This window comes from Rattus norvegicus, chromosome Y (assembly GCF_021556685.1).
Source record: "Rattus norvegicus strain SHRSP/BbbUtx chromosome Y, alternate assembly SHRSP_T2T, whole genome shotgun sequence".
Taxonomy (NCBI): Eukaryota; Metazoa; Chordata; class Mammalia; order Rodentia; family Muridae; genus Rattus; species Rattus norvegicus.
Genome location: NC_141555.1, coordinates 50,301,726 through 50,312,063, shown reverse-complemented (window position 1 = coordinate 50,312,063; position 10,338 = coordinate 50,301,726).

The following is a 10,338-nucleotide window of genomic DNA, read 5'->3' as shown; positions in this document are numbered from 1 at the left end:
TGCTGATGCCATCAAGTCCTTGTTGACAGTTGTCAGATATGGATATTTCCTGAGAGACTCTGACAGGACCCTACTGAGAATGGTGAGGATGATTGTAGCTAAACGCTGGATTGAACAAGGGGGGTTCAATGAAGTTGTTAGAGAGTATACTTAATGAGCTGAAGGGGTTTGCAAATACCCAGGAAGAACAACAATATCAACCAACCATACCTACCAGAAATTAGAGGGATTAAACTACCCACTAGTGAGTACAGATTGAGAGACCCATGAGTCCAGCCACATATGTGGCAGATGATTGCTCTGTTTAAATTCATTAGAAAGAAAAGCTCTTAATCCTGTGAAGGCTTGTATCCCCGATGTAGGGTAATGCCAGAGCTTCAAACTGAGGTTGAAGTTGATTGGTGGTAATTGGAACATTTTCACAGAAGACGGTCAGGGTGTTATGGGAGAAAAAGAAAGGAAATAACATTTGAAATGTAAATACATAAAATATTCAGGAAAAATTATTAAATAAAAATGGTATTTTGTCTCATTAAATTAATAATACAGTAATTGTCATTTGCCATTTCTGATATTGACACAAATATTAGAGTTTGGTACTAATTTCCTTTGGTCTCTTTTGCTGTCTATATAATATTTCCCTTTTTGTTATGACTTATTTAAAAATGTATTTTACAATTTAAAGGAATATAGAATGAAAAAATTATTGAATAATTGGTGACTTCCCTTTATTAAAAGTTGAACAACTCCTTGTAGAAACTTTAATGGACAATATCATAATAAGTTTATAGAAATTGTATATGAAATATTTTTTGTTAATAGCCACAGTCAGGATATGCTTCTTATATTTAGGCATTATGGTATTTGATTTTGGGAAAAAAATCAATGATCTTAGATTGTATAATAATGTACATAAGTCATTTATGCATAAAATTTGTTCACAGGAGAAAGTTATTAACAAATACATATATACAATGTAGCACACTTTTCTAATATAAATAGAGCAAATTATATATATATATATATATATATATATATATATATATATATATATATATTTATGGACCAAAGATGAACAATCATGTTAAAAGGAAGATATAACATTGAATGTACCTACATTTGAAGTTGAGATGATACATGCTTCCATATATTTCTTTCTAGACACCTAATAAGATAAAATTAGCATTGGAAAAAGCTGAAACTGCAATTAGAAGGCTTAATCTAGTATACATATCTAAACAGTGCTTTGAAAAAATATACAGAACATATTTTCATGTATATAAGTATATATACATTACACACACACACATATAGATATATAAAGTTTATATATAAAGTATATACAGAAATTCTCAGTGTCCATAAATTATCATTATCACTCAAGCAATATCCTGGTCATATTAGAGTTGAATTATCAAACACAAACACACATATACACACTCAAACACAAAGTTACCTAAAAATTTAAACATATTATCATATCATATTCATTCAGATAAATCTAATGAAAACGGATAAATTAAATTTACAAAAAAAATATTCTCCTAAGAGTATACTTTCTAGCATATAAAATATTGCCTTATGATATGGGGTAAATCTACCCAAAGGAATAATACTCAGCTATCAAAAACAATGACTTTATGTAGTTCATAGTCAAATGTAGGGAACTGGAATCATCCTGAGTGAGATAAACACAACCACAGTAAAACACACATGGTATGCTCTCATTGATAAGTGTCTATTAGCCCAAATGATTGAATTACCCTAGATGCATAGAACACATGGAACTCAAGACCGATGATCAAAATGTGAATGCTTCATACATTCTTTAAAAGGGGCACAAGAATACCCTTGGCAGGGAATTGGGAGCCAAAGATTAAAGCAGAGAAAGAAGGAACATCCATTCATAGCCTGCCCCACATGTGGTTCATACATATACAGCGACCCAATTAGACAATATGGATGACGCAAAGAATTGCAGGCTGACAGGAACCGGATGTAGATCTCTCCTGAGAGACACAGCCAGAATACAGCAAATACATAGGCGAATGCCAGCAGCAAACCACTGAACTGAGAACAGGACGGCCGTTGAATGAATCAGAGAAAGGACTGGAAGAGCTTGAAGGGTCTCGAGACCCCTTATGAACAACAATGCCAACCACCTAGAGCTTCCAGGGACTAAGCCACTACCCAAAGACTATGCATGGACTGACCCTGAGATCCAACCTCATAGGTAGCAATGAATAACCTAGTAACAGGACCAGTGGAAGAGGAAGCCCATGGTAAGACTGAACCCCCAGTGAACTTGATTGCTATGGAAAGGGCGGTAATGGGGGGAGGATGGAGAGGGGAACACCCCCCCCAAAAAGAAGAAGAAAAAATAAGAAATACATTTAAATGAAAATTCTATACTGACAATTAAACAGAAAATCTTCTAGATTTTTATAAAAAACTAATGAACAATAAATATACTTACAAAAAAAAAGAAATACATTTAAATGAAAATTCTATACTTACAATTAAACAGAAACTCTTCTAGATCTTTTTAAAAAAACTAATGAACAATAAATATACTTACGAAAAAAATATGGGCAATTGCATTCTAAACACGAGTATGCAATTGTATCTAAAACAAATGTACTTTTTGGATGCAGGATAAATAAACCTGTTTTCTTATACAAACTGATAGACTGTATATTATTGATGTGGGACAGTTAATGGTTAGCGTTATTTCTTTAATTTTTTTTTTTTTTTTTTTTTTTTTTTTTTGGATCTGGGGACCGAACCCAGGTCTTTGCACTTGCTAGACAAGCGCTCTACCACTAAGGCAAATCCCCAAACACTATGCTTAGCCTTATTAATGAGGAGTATTTATGGGTCTTTTTTATTTTGTTGTTTCCACATACTTTTTCCCTCTTCCGATGAATTACTACAGGTTTATTTACCATTTCTGTCCTCTTGAGAATATCCATTATTTTCAGAATGCGGTTTCCTATTTTTAGATAAGATTGCTGAAGAGACATGGCTTCCTGGTGATTATGCTATGTAAAGTTTCTCCTCTTTTGTTGAAGTGAATGATAAATTTGCTCAGTAATAAATTTTAGGCTAGTATCTGTATTCTTTGAAAACGTGTTGAAATGTGATCCAAGCACATTTATAGTTTAGAATATCCATTGAAAAATCAGGTGTTAGTCTCATGTGATCAGTTTACGTGTGACTTAGTCTTTTTCCTTCACAGTTTTTGTATTTTTATATCTCTGTTCAGTTTGAGTTTGATGATTATGATGATTTTGATAATGATGATGATGTTTATTTTATTTTTATTATTATTTACTATTATAATTATTATTTTTTCACTTTTATTATAATATATTATATTATTAATATTTATTATTATTATTATTATTATTATTATTTGTCTACTTTATATTTTCTATGATTCTAGTACTTTAACAGGTATCTCTCTCTGGTTTGGGGAATATTGTTCCCAGAAAATCACATACAAATAGTTATTGTAGCTGATTTTATTCTCATACTTCTCATAGTGTCCTGAACTTATGAATAAGGGACCCTGCCTCAGTTGGTTCTGATTGGAAAATAGAGATATTGATAGCCAGTGTCTCGGCAGGGCAGACAGAGCAGGAGTTTCAGAATGCTTAAACGAAGGTCAAGAGAGGAAGATGCATGGAGATTCTCCAGGACAGACTTTCAGGACAGAGAAGCAGCTGACATAGAAGTGCATGAGAATAAGCAAACCCAGGAGAGCTGCCCAATGGTGTCCAGGGCAAGAAAGATGGGATATAGATTTTAGCAAATAATAACGTGTGAATATCAGGGTGGGATAGTTTAGCCACATGGAGGTTAGAAGTGGCCTTGCCATTGAGCTGTTAAAGCCATAGAAAAAAATAAAGGCTCTATGTGTGTGGTCTCCATCCATAAGAACTCTATCCCTATCCACTTCAGCTGCCCTGTCTTCTTCCAAGGTGTTTTCCCCTCCACAAAAAACATCCCCTAGTTCCCTCCTCAGGATGACATTCTATTTACTAGAAGGTCCAGCCTTGGATGACCAAGGGCTTCTCCCATTGGTATAGAACATGGTCATGCTTTGCTACATATGCAGCTAGAGCCACCATTCGGTCCATGTGCAGTCTTAAGGAGGTGCTTTATTCCCATGGAGCTCTGGTTTGTGACCACTGTTGTCCTTACTGGGTTGAAAGGCACTTCAACTCCTTTAATACTTTCTCTATCTTCTCCAAAGGTGAACCTGTTCTCAGTTCAATGGTTGACTGGAAGCATCATCCTCGGTATTTGCCATAATCTGGAAGAGCCTCTCAGGAGACAGCTATATCAGGCTCCTGTAAGCATGCACTTGTTGGCGTCAGCAATATTGTTTAGGTTTGGAGGCTATATGTATGTGGGCTGGATCCCCAGGTGGTAAAGGCTCAGAATGGCTATTCCTTCAATCTCGGTTCTAAACTTAATCTCTATATCATGTCCTATGAATATTTTTGTTTCCCCTTTTAATAAAGACCATCCTCACTTGGTTCATCTTTCTTCTTGAACTTAAAGCGGTATGTGAATTGTATGTTGCATAATTCAAGGTTTTGGGGTAGTGTGTGTGTGTGTGTGTGTGTGTGTGTGTGTGTGTGTGTGTGTGATTTGGTTGACTCATTCAGGATGGTATTTTATAGTTTCCTTCATTTGCTTATGAATTTCATGATGTCATTGTATTGATTACTGAATTGCACTCAATTATGTAGATGAACCACATTTTCTATATCCATTCATGTAGTCGAATCACATGGGTTCTTCCTAGATTCTGGCTACCATGAATACAGCTGCTATAACATAGTACAAAACGTGTCCTAGTTATATGTTGGAGCATCATTTGGGAATACGCCCAGGAGTGGGATATTTAAGTCCTCAGCATATACTATGTTCAGAGGAAAGTCCGGAGTAATTTCTGGAATATTGTTCCTCATTTTAATCCCAACAATAATGGAGGAGTCTACCTCTTTCTCCACATTGTGACCAGCATCTGCTGTTAACTGAATTTTTTATCTTAGCCATTCTGCCTTGTGTATCTTTTGATTTGCATTACCTTGATGAACAATGACTTTGAACTTTTCTTTATGTATTTCTCAGCCATTCAAAATTCTTCTCCTGAAAATTATTTGTTTAGATCTGTACCCCTTTTAAAATAGGGTTATTTGACTTTCTGGAGTATAACTTCTTGAGTTCTTTGTACATACTGATTATTAATTCTCTTTCAGATATAGGATGGCAAAGATCTTTTTACAAGATATTAGTTGCCATTTTGTTATAATGACAGTGTTCCTTGCCTTACAGACACTTTGCATTTTACAAGGTCCAATCAGTCAACTCTTCAACGAAAAGAATAAGCCACTGGTTTGATGTTCTGTTCAAGAACTTTTCCATTGTTATCATGTGTTCAAGCATTTCCCCACTTTTTCTTCTATTGGTTTGTGTATATCTCTTTTTTCTGGATGCCCTTAATCAACTTGGACTTCAGCTTTGTACAGCGTGATAAGAATGGATGGATTTACATTGATTTATTTTCTGATATCTAGATGAACCAACACAGGTGTTCTACTTGCCTGTCTCTGTACCTGTACCATATAATTTTTATCTCTATTGCTGGGTATTCAACTTGAGTTTAGGGATGTTGATTTCCACAGAATTTATATTATTTTGAGAATAGTTTCCACTTCCTTGTTTTTTTTTTCTTTTTCTAAATGAACTTGCATATTTCTCTTTCTAACTGTATAAAGAATTTTGTTGAAATTTTCTTGGGGATTCCATTGAATATGTACAATGCTTTTGGCAAAGGGCCATTTTTGCTATTTCATTAGTGCCAGTCCTTGAATATGAAAAGTCTTTACATCTTCTGAAATTTTCTTGTTTTAGAGAAATTAAGTTCTTTTCATACGGCGCTTTCCCTTGCCTAGTTTGAGTTATGCAGAGGTATATTTTGTTATTTGTGATTATTGTGAAGAGTGTAATTTGCCTAGTTTCTTTCTTGGTCTGTTTATTCATGGAAGGTTACTGATATGTTTGAGTTAATTCTACATCCAGGACTTTTCTGAAGCTGTTTATCACGTGCAGTAGTTCTCTGGTGGAAATTATGGAGTCACTTAAGTATACTATCATATCACCTGCACATAGTGATATATTGATCTCTTCTTTTAATATTTGTATCCCTTTGTTCTCCTTTTATGGTCTAATTGGTCAGGCTAGCACATTGAGTACTATATTGAATAAGTAAGGAGAGAATGAATAGCCTTGTGTAGTCCCTGATTTTAGAGGGAGAGCTTAAATTTTCTCTTCATTTAGTTTGATTTTTGGCTGCTGGTTTGCTGTACATTACGTTACTGTTGTTGAGTATGGGCCTTGAATTCCTATCATTGTAAGATTTTGGCTATGAAGGGGTGTTTTATTTTGTCAAATGCTTTCGCAGCATCTAGTGAGATGAAAATGTTTTTTTTTTTTCTTTCTGTTCGATTATGTAGTGGAATATATTGATGGAATTCCATATTGAACTATCCTTGCATTCCTGTTAAGAAGTCTCCTTTAGAGTGATGGATGATCATTTTGATGTGTTCATGGATTTGGTTTCCAATGATTTGATTGACTATTTTTCTTCAATATTCATAAGGGTAATTGGTCTGAAGTTCACTTTCTTTATTGGGTCCTTGTATGCTTTAGGTATAAGCATAACTTTGGCTTCATCGTTGGAATTGGGTTGTTTTCCTCTGTTTGTATTTTGTGGAATATTTTGACCAATAGTGGTATTTGGTTCTAGGAAGGATTGATAGAAGTTTCAACTAAAATCATCTGGTCATGGGATCTTTTCCCAATTGGGAGCCTTTTAATAATTATTTCTATTTTTTTTTAGGGTTCAAGGTACAGTTTAGATATTTTATCTGACCCTGACATAACTTTGGTATCTGCTGCCTGCATAGAAAATTGATCATTTGATCCAGATTTTCTACTTTTCTTGAATATAAATTTCAGTAATAGGGTATGATAATGTTTTGAATTTCTGCAGATTCTGTTGTTTTGTTTCCCTCTCTTTTCTGATTTTATTATTTGCATTTTTTCTCTGTGCCGTTTTTTTATTCTAGCTCAGATTTATCTATCATGTTGATTTACCCTTTTGTCCAGCTCCTGGTTGTATTGATTCTTTGTAGAGTTCTTTTTGTTTCTCCTTTGTTGATTTCAGCCTTGAGTTTGATTATTTCCTGCCTTCTGGTCCTCTTTGGTGTATCTGCTTCTTTTTGTTTTTGAGCTTTTTATTTGTTGTCAAGCTGCTAATGTATGCTCTCTCTAGTTTCACTTTGGATACACTCAGAGTTTTGAGTTTTCCTCTTAGCTATATTATCATTGTGTCCCATAAGTTTGAGTTTGTTGTGCCTTACTTTTCCTTAAATTCTAAAACATTTTTAATTTTTTTTCTTTAGTTCTTCCTCTATCAAGTTATCACTGATTAAATATTGTTCAACGTCCATGTGTATTTGGGCTTTCTCACATTTTTTTTGTTATTAAAGTCCAGCCTTAGGTCATGTTAGTGTGAGAAAATGCATGGGGTTATTTCATTCTTTTGTATCTGTTGATGCCTCTTTTATGACCAACTGTATGATCAGTTTTGGAGAATGTACCATGAGTTCCTGAGAATAAGGTATGTTCTTTTGTTCAAGGATGAAATATTCTATAGATATTTCTTAAATACATTGGGTTCAAAATCTGTTAATTTCTCTGTGTCTCCGGTTTCCCATTCCATGATCTGTTCATTGCTGAGTGTGGTTGTTCAAGTCTCCCACGACTATTTCGTAGCCTGAGCTTTAGTACGGTTTCCTTTATAAATTTAGGTGCCGTTGGATGTAGTTTATAGATATTCAGGATAGAGAAATGACCCTGGTGGAAATTTTTTTCCCTGATGAAAATGGAGTGTCCCTCCTTATCTTTTTTTTTTTATAACTTTTGGTTGAATTAGATACTGGAATGTATGCCCCACAATGTTTCCACAGACCATTTTCTTGGAAAATTGTTTTCCAGTCTTTTATTCTGAGATACTATCTGTTTTTGTCATTGAGCTGTGTTTCCTTAATGCAACAAAATTCTAGTTCTTCTTTGTGTATGCGGTCTGTTAGTCTATGTCTTTTTATTGGAGAATTTGCATTGATGCTAAGAGATATTAAGGAATAGTTATTGTGGTATTCTGTTATTTTGGAAGAGGTGGAATTATGTTTGTGTGACTCTCTTCTTTTGGGTTTGTTGAAAGAGGATTACTTTTTTTCTTTTTATAGGGTGTAATTTCCCTCCTTTTGTTGGATTTTCCCATCTATTATCTTTCATAGGGCATGATTTGTGAAATATACTGCGCAAATTTAGCTTATCATAAAATATATTGGTTTCTCCAGCTGCACTGATTGAAAGTTTTGCAGGAGAGAGTAACCTGGGCTGGCATTTATTTTCTCTTAGAGTATTATAAAATCCACTCTGGATCTGACTTTCATAGTCTCTGGTGAGAAGTCTTGTGTAATACTTATAGGTATGCCTATATATGATACCTGACTTTTTCGTTACTGACTTTAATATTCTTTTGTTTGTTTGTTTGTTTTATGCATTTGGTGTTGAGACTATTATGTTAAGGGAGAAATTTCTTCTTGGTCCAATATATATGGAAAAACGTATGATACTATTATTATTATAGGCATTTCAATCTTTAGGTTAGGGAAGTTTTCTCCTAAAATTTTTGATGATATTTACTGGCCCTTTTTTATGGGAATCTTCGCTCTCTTTTATACCCATTATCCTTTGTTTAATCTTCTCACTCTGTCCTGGATTTCCTGGTTATTGTCCATTCGGAGCTCTTTGAGCTTTACATTTTCTTTGATGGTTGTGTAAATGATTTCTACAGTACTTTCTGCCCATGAGATTTTTACATTTTATCTCTTGTATTCTCTTTCTGATGCTTCTGTCTATGATTTCTGATTTCCTTCCCTAGGTTTTCCAATTCCAGGGTTGTCTCTCTTTGTGCTTTCTTTATTGCTTCTATTTCCACTTATTGATCCTAGATTTTTTTAAATTCCTTCATCTGTTTGACTGTGTTTTCCTGTGATTCTTGTAGGAATTTTGTGTTTCCCCTTTAAGGGCTTCTACTTTATACCTGTGTTGTACTGTATATCTTGAAGAGTTTTATTTGTTCCCTACTCAAAGTCCTCTATCATCATCATGAAAAATTATTTTGAATCCACATCTTGCTTTTTCAGTTTGTTGGGGTATCCAATTTTTGCTTTCTTGGGATAAGGGAGCTCTGATGATGCCCAAGTAGTTTTGGTTTCTATTGCTTAGGTTTCTGTGCTTGACTCTTGTCATCAGGTTTCCTCTGGTGTTTCGTGGTCTTGCTGTCTCTGACAGTGGCATGACCATCCTGTAAAAGTCTTTGTCACTGTTCCTATAGTTTTCTTTTCTCCCACCAAGATGTGGGTAGAGAGATATGTAGGACCAGATCAGCAATGGGTGCAAGCAGAAACAGGAAGTGTCCTGTCGGAAACTACTCTTGTATTCTGTGTCCTGAGGCCTCCAGCCTGGTTACTTGTAGCAGAAGTGTTGGTCTTGCCTGTGTTCTCAGTTGTGTTACTTTTCCTGGCCACTGGCTTTCATCTCTGAACACAGGTAGATACTGGAAGGATCACCTCCCTTACTCTCCCAAGGTTCCTGTATCCATAGGGCTCTAAGCGGCTTCCTCTCAGCACAGGAATGTGAAAAGAGGTAATGGTTTCTCCTAAGTTCTCAGAATTTTCCATGATTCTGCGAGTCCATCTATCTCCCCCTCAGATTTTGGGTACAGTGAGCTATTGTAGTATGTCATCTCTGGACTCAGCCAGAAACAGGAAGCTTGTATCTTCTTGATAGTATCATCCTAATAAATGGAAATATCAGGGTAGGCATTGCCAGTATATGAAATATGTATTGAGGGCATTGTCATGGGGAGGTGGATACAAATAGATATAAAATACACTTGAATAAGCGAGGTGTATTAAGATACATCCTGACTGGAATCTGTGGAGAACAATGACAGAGTCTGTATTATATAAAATGGATTATGAAATTGAGTGGAAAAATTCTTCTAATAAACATAATATAATTTAAAATTGAATCTTCTTCATCACTTATTTATATAACACATCTTCACTAGGCATCTAGAATTTCAACGATTATGAAACATTACGGATGCAAATAAGAAAAAAAAACCCCAAACTTCGATAAACAGGCATTTTAGATTTTTTGTTGCATCCTGAGCAGATCCATGAA